The sequence below is a fragment of the Myotis nattereri genome (assembly GCF_964212035.1).
Source record: "Myotis nattereri genome assembly, chromosome: 6".
Classification (NCBI taxonomy): domain Eukaryota; kingdom Metazoa; phylum Chordata; class Mammalia; order Chiroptera; family Vespertilionidae; genus Myotis; species Myotis nattereri.
The window spans coordinates 95,656,365-95,674,333 of NC_138081.1; positions in this window are offsets into that span (position 1 = coordinate 95,656,365).

Below are 17,969 nucleotides of genomic sequence, written 5' to 3' on the forward strand. Positions count from 1 at the left end.
AGCTGCTTCTTGATGCCTGCCCTATCCCTCTCAGCTCTGCTACTGTCCCTAGGGACTCTTCTAGGCCACCTTGGATGTCTGTCTACTGTAATAGCAAATTCTTTTACTTTCTTCAGTGACCAATTCTCTCATGATGGGCATTCAAGGAAATGTGCCTCATGAGAATTTCTGTATTAAGCAAAATGATGGAATTTGTGCTAATTTTAGTAAACAAGCAATTACTGTTAGCAAATTAAGATCTTGTTTGTAGTTCAGTTGTGGAAGACAGTCAATTATTAGCTTACTTAGGATTCTGCGACTTCCAAAGAACTGTCATTCTGTGAAGGTATTGAATGAGGGTGGGCCCCTGCTATGGGATGTAGGAGTAGCCATCCACACCCTCCAGATTGGAGCTCATTATCTCTCACTGAGCAGGAGTGACAGCTGTAGTGAACTAGGGAGAACTTTCTTCTAAACAACAAAAACAACATGTTCTTAGTTGACGGTGGGAGTGTAAACAGGACCCTAATTAATTTAGACAGGTAACAGTAAATCAATAAAGATGGGCCCACTTTGCAAAACTTGTGCCGTAGGATCCCCTTCCTACAGCAATCTTTATTTTAAAACTTGGAATAACTGGAAGTGATGGGTGTAAAGCAGCACTTTCTCTGCAAAAGTATTGAGGTGTTTCTCTTAGCAAATAGAGAGGGCCTACGTTACTAGAACCTACAGATATCCTTTCCCTGGCTTTTCCGGTCCTGAATGTCACCTAGAACAACCCGCAGTCAGAGAGGTCAGGGAAATGCGATTTGTTCTTCGACACTGAAGAGTATTGGGGATCATACTGTTGGGGTTAGAGCCCAAGTACATTGTGGATGAAAAGGACTGTTATGGACGAGCCTGTGGAGCACTGATAATGCTTCTGACAGCACTTCTTTAGAATTATTTAGTCACAGCTATGAACAGTCCACTTAAACACGTAACCATGTAGTGTGCGGATTGATCGGAGAAGTTTGTACTAGGGCCAGCAGGAGCAAGGATTGGCCTTGGCCGTGAAGGCAAGCACAACTCCTCCTGTTGCTTTTCCAGCTGTGGGAGAGCTCAGTGTGGGTTGTGCAGGATCTTGTGTTGGTTCACACTAGACTTGTGACTTTCTGGTGGCCTGGAGAATACCTTTTGGATTTTGTGTGGAAGGTGTTGCTCTACCTCTTAAATACAGATCTGATACCAGGTCATCTCGGATGCTTCTCAGGCTGTGGAGTGTTTGCTTCAGCGAAGCAGATATTCTGAAATTACCCACTGTTTCCTGCAACAGGACCAGGCGTGTGGGTACCAGAAAGGTCCCCTTTCTTTTTCTGGCAGCAGTAACATCTGTGGTCTTTCTGGGCCACCTCAAATTCTGCTTTCTTCACTCAGAGACCATTCTTTCAGCCCTCCCCACTACTTTCTGGAGCTCCCCACTCCCTTTGATGCTAGGACCCTACTTTGTGTTGGTCCTTCTCAGCAAGAGGCAGAGGCAGAAGAGTGGGCTCCCTGTCTCTCGTGCTTAATTCATCATCCCAGGCATGGAGTGACAGCTTCAGGGGGTCTTAAAGCTGCTGATGGTCAATCAAGTGGACTGCACTGCATTTGCTTTAAATGAAGTATTGGAAGGGCAGTGTCTGTTTGCACAGCACGGCTCCTTTGAGCTCTATAAGGTGTCCAGTCTTAGTGTAGAGGATAGTGAGCTGTATTGACATTATAGCTTCATAAAGAAACAACCAAGTCCAGCACCTGACATTTTCCTTCTGTGGTTTTCGTATAGTACGTTTTCGAGAATTCAGAGGGAAAAAATGTAGAATAAAATATTGGTTTTTTGGCCCCTTGCTTTAAATGTGAAATGATCTAGCTCTTTTCAAAAGATTTTTTATCATTGAAACTAAAAGATGGTGGTTATGCTTGTGTTGATTGAATGGATTGAAATGCTTAATTTTAAAGACATATGCTTAGCTCTTTCCTAGGATTTTACGTTAACCTTTTTGTCTGATTTCATTTAAGAAAATTTTATATCATCAGTTTAGAAGAATAGATGCTCTGACAGTAAGACTTTTTCTTCTTTTTTTTTTAAAATATATTTTATTGATTTTTTACAGAGAGGAAGGGAGAGAGATAGAGAGTTAGAAACATCGATGAGAGAGAAACATCGATCAGCTGCCTCCTGCACATCTCCCACTGGGGATGTGCCCGCAACCCAGGTACATGCCCTTGCCCGGAATCAAACCTGGGACCTTTCAGTCCGCAGGCCGACGCTCTATCCACTGAGCCAAACCGGTTCCGGCAAGACTTTTTCTTCTTGATAGTTTTACCTGTTTTATTATTTTATTTTGTTTTCTAATAGAAGCCAGCAAGTATTTATTTGATTCTGATTCTTAATTTATATTTTATTTTGATCCCCCCCCCCTTTTTTAGAGCAGCAGTTCTCAACCTGGGGGTCAAACGACCCTTTCACAGGGGTCGCCTAAGACCATCCTGCATATCAGATATTTACATTATGATTCATAACAGTAGCAAAATTACAGTTATGAAGTAGCAACGAAAATAATTTTATGGTTGGGTCACAACATGAGGAACTGTATTTAAAGGGCCAGAAGGTTGAGAACCACTATTTTAGAGGAAGGGGGAAGAGAGAGTGAGAGAGAGAGAGAAAAAGAGAAACATTGATGTGAGAGAGAAACATTGATAGGTTGCCTCCTGTAGCACCTTGACTGGGCATCATACATGCAACCTTGGTATGTGCCCTGCCTGATTGGGACTCGAAGCCTTGACCTTCTGGTGCAGAGATGACACTCCAACAACTGAGTCACACCAGCCAGGGCTGATCTCTCCCCCCCCCCCCCCCCCCCGCCTTTTAAACGGCTAGTTGAACAAATACTTATGGAGGGCACCATGCCAGGACTGGTGAAAGTAAGGAGATAGATCACAGAATCTGTGTTAGGGAATCGTGTGGTTAGGTTAGTTTTTCTTTACTTAGACTGGGGGTAGGGGGCAGAAGCCTGGACATGGATTTTGATAATGTAGAAAAATTAATAATTGTTTAGAATTTAAATCTTGTATATGTTTTCTACCATCTAGTTAAAGCTTTTTAAAGATACTGTTAATTTACATATAAACATGATTTAACCCAGGTATGGTAGAAAGATGTGTTCTTTTCCCTCTCTGTTATATTCTGATCTCAGTGTCATGGGAATAAAATCATAGAGTGGGTACTAATATGTTTAGAAAATACTTCCTAGCCTAAGTATATGATATTCTATTTGCATCCATGAGGAGCATCTTTATATATATATATATATATATATATATATATATATATATATATATATATATATAGTATATATTGATTGATTTGAGAGAGAGAGAGAGAGAGAGAGAAACATCAGTGATGAGGGAGAATCATTGATCAGCTGCCTCCTGTACGCCCCACACCAGGGATCGAGACTGCAACCTGGGCCTGTGCCCTGACCGAGAATTGAACAGTGACCTCCTGGTTCATAGGTTGGTGGCTCAGCCAGCTGGGCATGAGGTGCATCTTTAACACATGGCTTAAATGGTACAAAACTTAGTTTCAAATGACTTCATTAGTGTTAATTTCAGATAATTATGTTGAAAACAAAGTGGAGACTCTCCCTCTCCCAGCTCAGTCACTTGGCACCAGCATAACCGGGACAGTATCCTTGGCCTGTCTCCTTTCCCACCCCTAGAATGGTGTGGGTCCCCCTATGATCTTGCTGAGACATACAGCAGACCTATTCATTCTCGTCCAGAAGGTTCTCAGATGCAGCGTGCAGCTGTGAACACTTGATACTTGCTTGGCTTGGAATTTAGCTGTGAACGTCTCTCCCTAGAAAGTCGTACCCCTAGACCAGTGATGGCGAACCTATGACACATCTGACACACGAAATCATTTTTTTGGTTGATTTTTCTGTTAAATGGCATTTAAATATATAAAATAAATATAAAAATATAAGTCTTTGTTTTATTATGGTTGCAAATATCAAAAAACTCTATATGTGACACGGCACCAGAGATAAGTTAGGGTTTTTCAAAATGCTGACACGCCGAGCTCAAAAGGTTCGCCATCACTGCCCTAGACCATAGGACTGTTATTTCAGATGGTGCTATGCAATTAGGTGAGGCTTCTTTATGACCAGACTAGATGTGAGGCATTGACCATGTGGGAGACAGGCCGGTAGATGTAAGGGTTTGATTTTCTCAGTAACTGGGGAATCAAATTTGATAATTTAGTGAGAAAATGGCATATTTTTCTTACATATTCTTTCATTTACTTTTATTTCTCAACTTGAATATTTGTTGTTGAGAGGTAGGCCTCAGTGTGAATTTTAATTAGAACTGTAGTATAACATTAATTTTGTGGTAGGAAGCCCAATGTAATATGAAGACATTTTTTAAAAAAGGAAACCTTATCCTATCTAATAAAAGAGAAACATGGTAATTAGCGTACGACCGCTACCCTTCCCATTGGCTAATCAGGGCAATATGCAAATTAACTGCCAGCCAAGATGGCAGCCGGCAGCCAGGCAGCTTGAAACTAACATGAGGCTTGGTTGCTTCAGTGACAGAGGACTCCAACGTTCCCCACCTGCCACTGCAGGCCTCTGAGCTGCAACTCTAAGCAACTATGTAACAAATATAGAAGCTAAACAAAACCCCAGAAATGTGCTTTAGTCCGGGCTTCAGCCAGCAGGATCACAACATTGTAAGCAAAGGCCAGAAACCTACTTTCAGCAGCGGAGGACTAAGAGCTGGAGCCAAGCCTCAAAGCTAAAGCTGGCCCAGAATAAAAAAAAAAAGAAAAAAGAAAAAAAGGAGCGGTTGGGAGCTTCAGTCACCCCCAGCCTGAAAACAGCCCTCAGCCCCTCACCCAGACTGGCCAGGCACCCCAGTGGGGACCCCCAGCCTGAAGGGTGTGTGACCAGCTGCAAACAGCCATCATCCCCTCACCCAAGCTGGCCAGGCACCCCAGTGGGGACCCCCACCCTGATCCAAGCCACCCTTCAGGGCAAACCAGCCGGCACTCACCCGTGCACCAGGCCTCTACCCTATATAGTAAAAGTGTAATATGCCTCCCAGCACCGGGATCAGCAGAGCCGAGAGGCCTCCCGGCACTGGGATCAGCGTGACAGGGGGCAGCGCCCAAACCCCCTGATCGCCCTGCGGCTCTGTTCGTGACAGGGGAAGGCGCCCCAACCCCCTGATCAGCCCTGCTCTGTGCCTGATAGGGGAGAGCTCCCCAACCCCCTGATCGCCCTGCAGCTCTGTGTGTGACAGGGTGCGGCGCCCCAACCCCCCCACCCCATGGGCCCTGCTCTGTGTGTGACAGGGTGCGGCGCCCCAACCCCCCCACCCCATGGGCCCTGCTCTGTGTGTGACAGGGTGCGGTGCCCCAACCCCCATCCCCTCCCCACGGGCCCTGCTCTGTGTGTGACGGGGTAGAGCCATAACCTCCCCATCGGCCCTGCCCTGAGTGTGAGAGTGGCGGCGCCCCAAACCCCTGATCGGCCCTGCTCTGTGGGTGATAGAGGGCGGCGCCCCAACCCCCTGATGGGCCCTGCTCTGTGCGTGACAGGGGGTGGCGCCGCAACCTCCCCATCGACCCTGCCCTACCCTGAGCGTGACTGAGGGTGGCATCACAACCTCCTGATCGCCCTGCTCTGTGCATGACAGGGGGCGACGCCCCAACTCCCCAATCGGCCCTGCTCTGAGCCCGACCAGGGGCTGCACCTAGGGATTGGGCCTGCCCTCTGCCACCCGGGAGCAGGCCTAAGCCAGCAGGTCGTTATCTCCCTAGGGGTCCCAGACTGCGAGAGGGCACAGGCTGGGCTGAGGGACCCCCCTCCCCCCCAAGTGCACAAATTTTTGTGCACCGGGCCTCTAGTATATTATAAAATTAATAATTGAAGCCATGCCAAGTGCACAGTACTATGCTTTTATGTCATTGTATCTTTTTTTTTAATTTCTTTTTTATTTTTGATAGTTTCCATTGGTCATTTATTACCTTATCCTCCCTGGTTATTTAAAGTCATCTTTTCGCCCTAGCTGGTTTGGCTTAGTGGCTAGAGTGTCGGCTTTCGGACTGGAAGGTGCCAGGCCCAATTCCAGTCAAGGGCACATGCTCGGGTTGTGGCTCGATCCCCAGTAGGGGGTGTGCAGGAGGAGGCAGCCAATCAATGATTCTCTCTCATCACTGATGTTTCCGTCTCTCTTGTCCTCTCCCTCTCTGAAATCAATAAAAAGATATATTTAAAAAAATAAAATAAATAAGAAAATAAAGTCATCTTTTCTTCACCAGGAATTTATTTTCTTAGCTTTTTGGAATAAGTGACTGTTTGAATGTAGATTATATTTTTATTATGGAAATTAGTTTCTTAGAGACATTCTTCAGCGAAATTACAAACCTCTCTGCACCAAGGAGAAACCATGGTCCGGAGGAGGCCCTGCACAATTTGATTTCCCCTGAAGTGGCTTCCTCGGTGCCTCTGCAGCTATGAAAGCTGTTGGTTGGCACAGTCCCTGCTGGTGAGGACATAGCTGAAAGCCCAGCTGTCCTTAGGCAGGTGACCATCGTCTATCGTCGGGTGATTAATGGAAGATACGATTTTGTATGTGAGGCCCCGAGCCATCCTTAGGTTAGCAGGAGATAATCTCACATTCTAATGACATTTGAAAGGTGCACTCTTATCGTCAGTGCACATTTTAACTGTTTAAGTTGGGAGAGAGAAACACTGTCATTTATCATCTGAATTAGAAAGTCAAGGTGTATTTCATTCCTAGTTTTTTACTGCTTAGCACAGAGGCCAGGATGTATGGCAGTTAGTGTTTGTTCACTGAATGAATAGATGGACAGATGTATGGATCAATAGTTGGTTTTTATATTTAAAATATTTTATTTAAAAAGAAACAGTATAGCAGATATATTAAATCTAAGAGAAAAAAGCAACTTTTAGTTCTTTTGCTCCCTATGCTTTGAGTAAATGACTAGGAAGGAAATGGGCTATCACCTGGGGCCAGGTAGAGCTGCCTTAGCTTGGGAATATTCTGGGAAGGATATTCAAAAAGGCAGAAGGAGAAAGAATCAGAATCTCATTTGTTTCCATGCATTTTACTGGTATCAGAGGTAATTCAGACTTTGGACTCCTAGACGTTGGACTTCTAAGTTGAAGTCCTGCCTTAATTTCCTTATGTACAGAACCAGCCTAAATAGTGAGGTCTTCTTTCCCATCCTGGTTTTTCTCTTTCTGTCACTCCAGAGGAATGACAGGGACAGGGGACAACATTTCACAGGTAAGTAGAGGGAGGCAGGGAGACTGGTGCATGCTGTGTGGCCCTTACCTTGTTTGCTAACTCGTTTGATTGAAAGTCATGCTTTTTAGGAAGAATGGGAAAGACACCTCTCTGATGCATTGCACATTTTGGGCCATATTCTCCAAGCCTCAAGAAATCACTTTTACTGAATTACCCTTTAATGTTAAATTTTATTCATGTTTGCAATAGGAAATAAGTGTGAGTCCTATTGTACAGTCATGTGATTGTCATAGACATCATTTCCATCATCTGATGGCCCTCTGTAGTGCTGCAATGTTGAAATCTTTTCAGAATTTAATAATAGGGAAAACACTCATCTTTCCTGAATAACTAGGCAGTTTCCTCATTTCTGATCAAAGATTTCTGTAAGACACCCTGAGTCTCCTTTCCCCCTGATTGCAAGCATACTTATGGCCAAGATTTTGTGTTTAATGTTAATATTTTTGCTGTCTCCTTTTTCTTAACTGTTTTTATAAGGTGATAAGTAATATTATTTTACTTCGTATGCACTTACATTATTTTTTTAAAAATATATTTTATTGATTTTTTACAGAGAGAAAGGGAGAGTGATAGGGAGTCAGAAATATCAGTGAGAGAGAAACATTGATCAGCTGCCTCCTGCACACCCCCTACTGGGAATGTGCCTGCAACCAAGGTACATGCCTTTGACCGGAATCGAACCTGGGACCCTTCAGTCTGCAGGCCGACACTCTATCTACTGAGCCAAATCGGTTAGGGCTATTTTTTTATTTTTTAATCCTCACCCGAAGGTATGTTGATTTTAGAGAAAGGAAGTGGGAGAGAGAAACACCAATTGGTTGCCTCCCATATGCACCCTGACTAGAGATTGAACCCACAACCTAGATATATGCCCCAATGGGGAATCGACCCCACAACCTTTTTGTTGTACAGGACGACACGCCAATTGACCCACCTGGCCAGCGCTGTATGCACTTCTTATAAAGTGCTTTAAATTCTTTCTGGAAAGAGTTATGTTTTTAATAGATTAATTAAAAAAACAGTATGTACTCATTATTCATTAAGTACTTGGTTTCAGTTTATGCTTGTTGGCACCACAACCTCTTTAACCACTAACTTCAGTTGATTTTTCTTACTTATTTAGTCCAGGGTCATGCTGAATATCTCTAAATTTAGGTACACGAATACTATTTTAAGACCTTGATGTAGTATAAGAACTTGAAGGAAACATAATTGATTTGTTTCTTCCAAAAGCTAACCTTTTGATAAATGACTGAATCCCTTCTGAGAACCTGGGTGATATAAATCATTGCCTGAATCCACGTCTCGTGTTCATTAATTCCAGCTATGAGTATAGCACTTGATTGAAATGTGGTTTAAGGGAAGAGGGGGATCATTATCCTTTTTCCTGCTACCCATTGTCTACTCTTTTATTTGAAGTAACACCATTTTCTGGGAAGAAGGGTTACTCCACTGATCAGACGCACAGTGGTGATTTAAATTCTATAGTTGATTTTCTCATTTTTATTTGTACAAGTACTCATCAGTACTATGAATTAATTGAATTTTCATTCTTGTTAGTGTTATTTTAACAACACCTGTTAGAAGCAGGCATCTGGATCCCACAAGGATATAGACACCTTCCTTGAACACCATTTCATGTTAGTCCTATCTCAATTTTAAATTCTTTTAGCAATTTCATATACAGGACATTATGTTAGTGTGTGAAAATCTACAGAGATGTGCAACTGGAAGTGCTAAGAGGTACTAAGTGGTGTATGTCCTTATCTAGTTTCTTTCACTTCATTTTGCTAATTTGTAACCAGCTCCCACATATGGTTATTGTTACAGTGAAAGGAAATAATAATAAAAAAAAAATCTTGAAGCACTATGCCTGGCTACATTCAGTAGTAATTGAATCAGAATAATAAGCATTTCCAAGCCCTTGGTGATGGTCCACTTATTCCCCCATCTGTATAACCAAATTCCTGTGGAAAACAGCTCTGCGATATAGAACGTGGCAAGATTTGGCTTGTCCTCTGAATCTTATGGTTTCACAGTAGTATAGCACAACCGATCATTTGTTTCCACTAATGGAACACCCATTTCATTCATCTCGTTTTCTGTACGTGAGGTTTCCCATGCCATATCTCTTACTTGAATTTGTCTTCACTTTGAATCTGTGTGCTTGTCATGACTTTTTTGGTAAGTTAATAAATTCCTGAATTATCTTCTTTAACTGATGGGAGCACCATCTATTAAAGGAAAGACTCCTCAGGATTGCCCTCTGTCCAGCCAGTCCAGCCTGGCTCTCGTGTTGGCTGCTTGTCTTTCCCTCACAGGCTCTGGATCTCCACTGATCTGACTGCTTACCTGAGTTCAGCGCTTGCTCACCTTTGGGATGATTTCTCACCCCACATCTGAAGGTGAGGTGACAGAGTATGGAGCCCTCCTGGAAATGAAGTTGACCAGATATTTTAGAAACACTTCCAGTAGAAATATTGGAGAAGATCAAATAAACATCCTTTGACCATCTTTATTGCAAGAAAGTGAGGAACCCCCAAGGAAAGAGGAGTGAGCGTTCCTGAGAGAGAGAAAGAGGGAGCTGACACGGAGGGAACCTCTGCTGGTCCTAGGGACCTAGATTTCAAGGAAACGGTTTCATCTGCAGCTCTCTGAAGGGTTAGGGCCTAGAGTGGGAGAGAATGTCCAATAGCATAGGGAGGAGGCTTCTTAGCTTTAAATAAAACGTCTCTTTTGATAGTCGTGGGTTTGGGATTTGAATTTGTGCTACTTGCATGATCTGGAAAACCTCAAGCTGAGAAACTCATCTCAGTGCTTCTGCTCAGAGACACCCACGGGCTCGACAGAAGTAAACAGATCCCTTCTGGAACAAAGGCACCACAACCCACTGATGATGAGCTCTAAAGTGTGAGCAGAGTACGCAAATATTACTTAGGAAATGAGCCACCAGGAATGAGGGTCGTCTTAAAGTCAGTTTTGCTGTGCCATTTGTTCATCCACCAGCCACAATTCCTCACATCTTGATCCATCACTCATTATATTCTAGGTACTATTCTCAGTGCTGTGAGTTTGCTTCCAGGGGTAGATTATGAACTGTTTTAAGTTCAGGGGCCAGATGTAATATTTTTTTTATTAACTATATTATCTAGCCTTGGGCTGGCTTCTAGGTAACTTTTATAATATTCTTTTTTTAAAAAAATATATTTTATTGATTTTTTACAGAGAGGAAGGGAGAGAGATAGAGAGTCAGAAACATCGATGAGAGAGAAACATCGACCAGCCGCCTCCTGCACATCCCCCACCGGGGATGTGCCCGCAACCCAGGTACATGCCCTTGACCGGAATCGAACCTGGGACCTTTCAGTCCGCAGGCCGACGCTCTATCCACTGAGCCAAACCGGTTTCGGCAATATTCTTTTATTGTTGCTTGATTAAGCATGTAATGCCATTGTCATGAGGAAATGAAAATATTTCTGTCCAAAAGGTATTATGGTCATTATGTGAGAATTTTGGTGACGTGGGAAAATATTTTTGCTGGTTCTTTGATACAGATTTCTGTATCCTGCTCTCTCCGTCTGAGTGAAAAGATGATTCCCACCTGATTTCCCGCTGCCGTTTCCTTTATAGCCCAGAGTTCCTCATTCATTCAGTGCCGGGCACGCCCGCAAGTGCTGCCCACCAAGCTGGTTGCTCTGTGTGTGGATTATTGACTACCTCACAACTGCTTCTCTGGCCCCAAACACGTGTTCAGAATTGGAAAGATGTCCCCTGCTCCCTGCCCTGCTGTCTGCCCCAGTGCATGACCTCTGTGTCGGCTTGTCTGTCTGCTGGCCGTGGGTCAGGCACTCCTGCTTACCATCAGAACCAGAATCAGTGGAAGTTATCCCTCCCATAGAACCCAGCCCAGGCTGGGCCATACCCAGGACTATTGTCTGGGCCGCTGCTGGCTGCATTTCAGCCATCGGTTTGAGCCCTTTCTGTAGGAAAGACCTGGAAGTGCCAGGGGATACTTTTTGCAAGTAAAAAAGATGGCAGCAGATGTGAAAACATTTACTCATCATGATGTAAATTGGTGTTTTGTGTTCATTTTGGTTAAACAATATATAGGCACTCATGAAAATATTTTACTGTAAAAAATTAAGAAAAATATCAAACTGCCATTATCTGTTACAATATAATTCAGTTTAGTTCTTTGGAAAGAACTTTAAGTTATAAGTTAAAAAAAATAGTGAAATTTATGTTAGCATAAAGTTTTAAGTAATGATCTAGCAGACATTAACATTCAGATGACTATAATAAATTATGCCTGCTTTTGTACAGATACAGTAATTTTTAGGGAAGTGGAATGTAGTAGTGGAACTAACGCACAGTTGTTTGCCACATCTTTTACTTTTCTCTGATAGCTGTTTCTTAGTGTGTGTGTGTTTCTTTTTTTGTAAAGGAAGCTGTTTATATTTTGTATTTCCTCTGTAGCCATGACCAAGAAGGTAATTTCTTCACTAACCTAAACTTAACCAGTTTGAATTTCTGCATTGCCATGCATCTGTGAAAAGATCCTGTATTACTGGTATTTCTAGTAAATGTCAGCATGGTGAGATCACCTGAACACTGCAAAGGGGGCATTGGCAGGAGCTTGGGGAATATTTTAGTTATTTGCACTCTGTCTTATGGTTAATTTCAAGACAAATTTTATTACATAATTTCAATTTATGTATTTATTGTCATCCAAGACTACAGTGTTTTAGATGATGGAAACTTAGCCTCTGAGAGCCCCAGATTTTCAGCTCTTTTAATGGGAAAAATTCCAAAATAAGCAATTTCCTTCTTAATTAGAAGATATTGGATGTAATAGAATCTATAGTTTACCATTCAGGGTGATCTCTAGTTCATGAGGACATACAGTGATGGTTTGGGGAGGAGTTAGCATATTGAGCTTCTTCCTACATTTAATTGCCATTTATTCAGAAAATACTGAATTCTTTCCTGGATGTGAAGATTCAGTGATTAAGGCATATTTCCTGCTCTCAGAAGGTTCACAGTGTTACAGGAAAGGACAAAAAATGTCAGGGAAGGCATTTGGGGTGTACAGGTTTGAGATTCAGATAGACCTGATTCACACTACAGGGTGAATGAAGTTGTATTAAACTCTGTCAAGCATTTGTGTGACCAGAGTTATGAGTGCCTGAGTCTGTCTATCTGCCTGTGGCAATGGAAAGATTTCCTGTAGTTTATTGGCCTATAAAAGAATATAATGTATAATATCCTTGGGGAAGCATTTTTATTCTTACATAGGATCATTTGTTCGTAGGGAAAAAGGTTTTTAACACTATGTACAAAATGAAAACACTTTTATTCGATTGAGCATACATTTATTGAATACCTTGAGGTATTTTATAAGTCCTTGCCCTTAAGTAACTACCAGGCTAGCAGGGAATATAAGGGCTCAAATACCTATAAAATGATGGAGAATTAATGAGCAACTCACAAAAAATAAAAGAATATACAGTACTGTGAAGATGGAAGACGACAAATCCACACCCAGTAGGGAGAAGCTGGGAAGGATGTTTGGAGCAGGTGGTTTTGAAGATGCATCAGGAAAGGTGGCCAAAATTGGGGGTTTGGGGCCCTGACCAGTTTGGCTCAGTGGATAGAGCGTCGGCCTGTGGACTGAGGGGTCCCAGGTTCGATTCCGGTCAAGGGCATGTACCTTGGTTGCGGGCACAGTCCCCAGTGGCGGGTGTGCAGAAGGCAGCTGATCGATGTTTTTCTCTCGGATGTTTCTGACTCTCTATCCCTCTCCCTTCCTCTCTGTAAAAAATCAATAAAAATATTTTTAAAAAGTTCGGGGGCTTGGGGATGACCTTTGTAGTCAGCAGAGTAAACTTGGAGCTTGATGTATAACGAGAAATTAGACTTTGAAAGGAACATAATTTTTAGAGAACAGAAGTGTACGATAGGTCATACAGAGAGGGTGGGCTGTGCTGTGAAGGGCGCTGAGTGCCAGGCTGAGGAAGTGTCCCTCGGTGGTGTATGAGCTCAGTGACTGGCGAACCCGATTGGGTCACAATCTAGTATTTCCTTCATATACCATTGGGTGGGCTAATGCTCTGTTTGAGATGTTTGTATCCTCTTCATGGGTGATGTTCCCTTTAATTTTTCATTTTTACACTCTCCTTATCTGATTTAAATATCAAGGTATATAATGGCCTCATGAAATTAGTTGTGGGTGTTACCACTTTTTTTCCCCTCTGGATGAGTTAGTGTGATTCTGCAATAATCTGTTTCTTGAATGTTGGTTGAATTTATCTGTAAAATATCTGTACTTGATGTGTTCTTTATGGGATGATTTTATTTTCATGCTTAACATTATCTTAGGTTTTAAGGTCTGCTTCATGAGAGACATCTGCTTCATAGATAGTTTAAGTACCTTATAATAACAAAATAACCATAATTCCTACCTCTTGTCCCTTTCCTCATTGCTTTTATTTCTTTTTTCCACTTGTAAATAAGCATACATTGTGTGTGTGTGTGTGTATTATTGAATACATTGTTGGTGTTAGTATTTTAAACAAACTGTTATCTGGTAGCTCTGATGGGAGTGATATTGGGGGGTAGGGAAATTGAGTAAGAGAAAAAAGAAATGGACAACAATGGTGATTGTTGGGAAGAGTGAGGGCGGAAGAGGGTATGGTGGCGGATTAATGGTTGTGGAAAATAAAGAAAAATCAAACATACACACAAATACATGTTTTTATTTTACCTTTACTCATTCCTTTTTCAATGCGCTTTATTTTTGTAGTTCTGAGTTTCTGACCTACATTATTCCCCTTCTCTCTAGAACTTCTTTTAACATTTTTGCAAGGTATATCTAGTGGCAACAACTTTTCTCAGTTCTTATTTGGGTGAAAAATTCTTTGTCTTTCATTTTTGCAGGGTACAGAATTCTAGGTAGGTGGTTTGTTTTCTCAACACTTTAAGTATTTTACTCCACTTTCTTGCTTGCATGGTTTCTGGGAAGTCAGGTGTAATTCTTATCTCCTTTCCTTTACAGGGGAGTTGTTACTTTCACCCTGGCTTCTTTCAGGATTTTCCTCAGTTTGACAGTGATGGATAGGTGTGTTTTGGGAGGGGGAGCATTTCTCCTACGTGGTGTTCTCGGGGCGTCCTGAATATGTGTCTTGGTATCTGACATTAGTGTGTGGGAAAATTCAGTCTTTCTTGTTTCAAATATTTCTTCTGTTCTTTCTTCTTCTAGTATTCCTGTTGTGTGTATGTTAATGCCTTTTGTAGTTGTGTGTACTTGGATATTTTGTAAAAGCAAACAATATTTTTCGGTTTGCTTTTCAGTTTTGGAGTTTCTATGAGAGATCTCCTCAGGCTCAGATTCTTTCCTCAGTCATGTCCAGACTCCTAATAAACCCGTCAGAGGCATTCCTTACTTATTACAGCATTTTCCCCTGGAATTTCCATACGTTCTTGCATGCTGTCTACTTTAGCCACGAGAGCCCTTACGATATTAAACATAGCTGCTTGAAATTCCTGGTCTGATAATTCCAACGTCCCTGCCATTTCTGAGTCTGGTTATGATGCTTGCTGTGGCTCTTCAAACTGTGTTTTCTGCCTTTTAACGTGCCTTGTAATATTTTCCTTGATAGCTGGACATGATGTACTGATTAAAAGGAACTGCTGTAAGTAGGCTTTTAGTGATGTGGTGATAAGGGGCGGGGGGAAGGGAAGCATTCTGCAGCCCTGTGTGTGTGTGTGTGTGTGTGTGTGTGTACACACATTTTTGTATTGAGGTGAAAAGTGCAAAACATAAATCTTGCCATCTTAACTATTTCTAAGTGTACTGTTCTGTAGAGTTAAGTATATTCACACTGTTTTTCAACCAATCTCCAGAAGTTTTTATCTTGCAAAACTGATAAGCTATTACTCACCATTAAGCAGTAACTCACCATTCATACCTTTCCCAGTTCTTGGAAATCACCATTCTGCTTTTTGTTCCTATGAATTAGACTACTCTAGGTTCCTCATATAAATGGAAGCACACAGGTTGTAGTATTTGTCAGAATTTCCTTTTTAAGGCCAAATAATATGCCTTTGTTGTATACAGCTTGTTTTCTTTATCCGTTTATCTGATGATGGGCACTTTGGAGCGTCCCCCTCTAGGTTCTGTGAAGGGCGCTGCTATGGACACGGGCACGCAAACCTCTCTTCGCGGTCCTGCTTCAGTGCTTTGGTTACACCCAGCAGTGGGCTGCTGGGCCGTATGGTAGTTTCTATTTTTTTGGCGGAGGGGGGAGGCTAGGTAATGCCTCAGTCACCTCACATAATTGCCATTTCTTTCTTGTTTTAGCAACTGTCAAGGATATCATAGTGCCATTAACCATAGTTATCATGCTTTACATAATACCCCCAGAACTGGGGGTCTCCGTCTTTTAGTGCACTTTGCCTCTGCACTGTCTTCAAGGATTTTTCTCAGTTTCTCCCCCACCCTCTTAGGAATGACAAGTTGGCTAGAGTGGGCTGGAGTGGGGCATTCTCTCCCCCAGGTCAGTCAGGCTCTGTTTCAATGGCTTTTACTGAGGGCAGGCCTTGTTGAAAAGAACAGAATGCTCTAGAGCAGTGGTTCTCAACCTTCCTAATGCCGCGACCCTTTAATACAGTTCCTCATGTTGTGGTGACCCCCAACCATATAATTATTTTCATTGCTACTTCATAACTGTAATTTTGCTGCTGTTATGAATCGTAATGTAAATATCTGATATGCAGGATGTATTTTCATTGTTACTAATTGAACATAATTAAAGCATAGTGATTAACCACAAAAACAATATGTAATTATATATGTGTTTTCCGATAATCTTAGCCGACCCCTGTGAAAGGGTCGTTCGACCCCCAGGTTGAGAACCGCTGCTCTAATGTATTTCAAAATTACTCCTTTTCACCTTCTCCTGCTGGAACCAAGGGGATCATTCTTCAGTATTTCCTGTGAGGACCTGGTGGGCTCCTGGAGACAGACTCTAGGGACTGCGACGCCTTGGTCCTTCTCAAGCATTTATCTCACAGTCTTGCCCACACTGAGCCTGCTACAGGTCCTCAGCCACAGGTCAGGTTTCCCTAGGCCAGGCCTGGTCCCCAAAGAGGTTTTAGCTTATTGTCCTGTGTTCCGGTACGTGTGATTCTCTGTATTAGCCTTCGGAGACCTCCCGTTCCTTTCCCTGTGACTCACTCCTGTCACGGATCTAAGAAGAGTTTGTGTGTGTTATGTTCCCTTCTTGATATTTCGCATACTTTTCTGCAAATCCAGCAAAGATTGTTGTGATCTATCCAAGATCTAGTTATATAGTAGTTATATCCTAAAAGTGTGACCTGTAATTTCACTTTTTGCTTAATTATTAAGAGCATGTTACCAGTCACCCTATAGTCTTCTGTAATACATCGTATTGTGTTTTATGGCTGTGCCAATATTTACTGAACCAATATCCTATTTTGGACATAAAAGTTACTTCAGATTTTTCCTTACAAAAACGCTGTGGTGGAAATCCTCCTAAATCTTTGGACAATCCAGGATTATTTTTTATATATTTCCAGAAGCAGATTTGCGAAATCAAAGTTTGCACCTGGTTGGTGTGGCTCAGTGGTTGAGTATCAACCTATGAACCAGAAGGTCACAGCTCGATTCCCCATCAGAGCATGTGCCCAGGTTCTGGGCTTGACTCCTAGCTGGGGGCTGCCTCAGATCTTGCAGGAGGCAGCTGATCAATGATTCTCCCTCATCATTGATGTTTCTATCTCCCTCTCCCTCTCCCTTCCTCTTTGAAATCAATAATGAAAACTAAATGGTTTACAACATTTTACGTCTTTTAAATTATATCACCAAATTGGTCTCTCATTTCTCTGTGCCCTACATGACATTGGGAATTACCATGGTTTTCAGTTTTTGTCACTTTGATAAGTGGAATGTCCTCCTTTTTAAATTAAGGCACATGACTTCTGATACCAGTGAGCTGTTCCATCACCTAAGTGTCAGGTGCAGATGCACTCTTAGAAGTATCCCACCCCCTTGTAAACCAGTAGTCCAGCTGTTTGTCTTACAGCCTCTACACCCTCCTTTCTCTGTACAGATAACTAAGTGTGCATGTTCTCACAACTGGCTATTGAAACCATGCGAAGAAAGTAAAGAGGGAGTAACTTTCCCTGACAATGTGCCTCTTCTCTGTTCTCTCAGCACAGCCGTGGACGCACGGCTTCCTCTCTGAATTATTTTACTCAGCGGGCTGCGGTGACTGTCAGCCTCGGCTTTCAGGGGACCCAGATTCTGAGTGGTTGGTGTTCACCCAGGGTCCCGAGAGAACCTCATTCAGGCAGTATTTATTATTTCCCTTTTTCTCAGAAGACTGTTGGGGGCTCTGTAGCATACTTAGTGCCTTGTTAAGCACTTAATTAAAAGAAGTACTGCTGGGTACTGCAGGTGAAGTAGAAATCGGAGTCTAGGAGTTTGTGGTTTACTATGCATGATGAATTAAACAGAAAAAGAGCTCTACCACAAATAGAGAAGACCCTTGCCATGTGAGTCTGTACAGCGCTTCAGTGCACTCACTGCATCTAACGGGGCTGGTGCT